Source organism: Sander lucioperca, chromosome 2, assembly GCF_008315115.2.
Source record: "Sander lucioperca isolate FBNREF2018 chromosome 2, SLUC_FBN_1.2, whole genome shotgun sequence".
Lineage (NCBI taxonomy): Eukaryota > Metazoa > Chordata > Actinopteri > Perciformes > Percidae > Sander > Sander lucioperca.
This window is the reverse complement of record NC_050174.1, coordinates 32,796,312-32,798,811: the sequence shown is the minus strand read 5'-3', so window position 1 is coordinate 32,798,811 and position 2,500 is coordinate 32,796,312. Positions and strand designations below refer to the sequence as shown.

The window sequence follows — 2,500 nt, the reverse complement described above, 5'->3', positions numbered from 1 at the left end:
ATGATGTTTTAGAGGATCTGAACCATGTGTTTCTTCATGTTGACCTACTGCGTCCCTGTGGACTTAAACACATTAACAGATCATTGAATTCTACTTCCTGCTAAATAAAGGCTCTTTAATGGTTTTAGGTCGCCCTACACGCTATTGTAGGTCCAGTTTAATAAAAAACTCAATTGTATACGTAATTGTATATATATGTGTGTGTGTGTGTGTGTATACAGTATATGTATGTATATACATGTATGTGTGTATGTATATACTTGTGTTCATGTATTTCTCCGAATGATCTAGATCAGTTTGTGGTGTGTTGTAATCCCATGTGTAATCCTGCAGGCCTACCTGGTATAGAGAATATTAAATCATTTGCCCAAGTTTCCAGAAAGTTGTTCCAGTCTGGTCAGGATGCTCTCTGGAATACAAGGATCTCGCTCAAGATCTTATAATCACTTGTGATGTATATGATACGCACCTCAGGGGATCTTTGCCTCTTTTATGAAGAACTGAGATAATCCCGTCGTGCTCGGTGGTGATGACTTCTTGTCAAACCTTTCATTAGCCCTCCTGTTGTCCTCGGCTCAAATCTGACCCGTTTTCAAACAGTTTCTATATCAGAAATTTGGGTTTTCTTTTGTGGTGTCTTTGATAGTAATGCTGTGATACTGTATGGAGAGGAATTCACCGACACTGATCTTGATAATAAAAGGTTTATTACAATCAGAGATTCAGCATCAATTTTACAAACTCCTGCAGAGAGCTTGGAGAACGACCAACCCAAATTCTTCCAAAAAGTCGTTCTGCCTTTTCTTTGTGTGCACACAGCTTATATCTCAATGCATTGTATTAGCATAGGACGTGATTTTGTAAGTATACCATTGGACCAGATAACTGACCAATCGATGCCTGTTATCTGGCACAACTCCAAAAAAGGTCTCTTCTGTCTTGGGGGGACCTCTACTCATGTTAACAATTTCCAGATGTTCTCAGTGAATGTGGGGTAAAGTTCATGCATCTCCTTATACCAAGAACTTAAGTCAAAGTGTATAGAAAGTTATAGAATGTCAATATACCACACTTTCAAACAAATTGTCCATAAAAATAACGTGGATGGTTCCCTACAACGCTCCTCACAAGTTAAATAAATTATCAGTCCATTACTTTCATTGAATTTGGGTGTTTTATTCAATTTTATAACATTTGAAGAAAAAACTATTGATAGAAGAATTTGGAAAAGAAGTGACAAATGTCAAAAAAGTGACAAATGTAAAAAAAAAATAAAAATAAATAAGGTTTAAAAATTAAATTTTAAATTTATTATTTTTTAAAAAAACCCACAAAAACTTCAAAAGGCTCAGAAGAAGTCGACAAAAAAGACGACGAAAACGTTGATAAAAAGGTTTTTCATTTAAAATTTTGACTCAGAAAAACCAAAAGTTGCAGGTCGATGGGAAGACAACACGAAGAGGGTTAAGTACTTTACTGATATACTGTAGTCAAACGTTTATTAAGTACTTTACTGATATACTGTAGTCAAACGTTTATTAAGTACTTTACTGATATACTGTAGTCAAACGTTTATTAAGTACTTTACTGATATACTGTAGTCAAACGTTTATTAAGTACTTTACTGATATACTGTAGTCAAACGTTTATTAAGTACTTTACTGATATACTGTAGTCAAATGTTTCATTAAGTACTTTATGAAGGATAGGGGCTAATTTCTGGAAATATATTTTATAAAATCTGATGGGAGACCAACCAGGTCCGGGTACTCTATCACTTCTGATTATCATGATTACCTGTTACTGATATACTGCAGGTCTAATTTAGCCTGAAAATGACTTATTTCAGTTTTCAAAAAAACAAAAATGAATAATTTACCAGGAAAGGTGGAGACAGCAGGAAGGAAAGAGGAACTCTATTTCACCGTCACTGGCTGACATCTGAACTCTGGAGGACCAGGATTACATCACATCTGAACTCTGGAGGACCAGGATTACGTCACATCTGAACTCTGGAGGACCAGGATTACATCACACCAACAACTAAACTCAGCTAGAACAGAAAGGTCCCTTTTTCAGGACGCTGGATTTTAAAGGCCCAGTGTGTAACGTGTTTAGTTGTTCATTATCTTAATCTGTGTTGCCCGTTCATGAAATTGTCCTTTTTCATGAATATTTATCTCCACCATCAACTCCAAGTCTTCCTTTTGGCTTGAAATTTAACATCTGTGTTAGCATGAACTGGAGTAGACGCTCCATATTCATGATCCATCTAGAAATATGTTAGCTGGTAAGAGACATACAGGACACACTGCTCCTCCTTAGAGAGAGTGTGTGTGTGTGTGTGTGTGTGTGTGTGTCTGTGTCTGTGTGTATGTGTGTGTGTGTGTGTGTGTGTGTGTGTGTGTCTGTGTGTATGTGTGTGTGTGTGTGTGTGTGTGTGTGTCTGTGTCTGTGTGTATGTGTGTGTGTGTGTGTGTGTGTGTGTGTGTGTGTCTGT

At 36.8% G+C, this 2,500-nt stretch overlaps 1 protein-coding gene across 1 annotated transcript in view; it reads right to left on the bottom strand.

Moving 5' to 3' along the window:
* c2h5orf34 (chromosome 2 C5orf34 homolog) overlaps positions 1 to 2,500 on the bottom strand; it is a 41,515-nt gene that overhangs the window by 2,963 nt on the left and 36,052 nt on the right. The window lies entirely within an intron of this gene.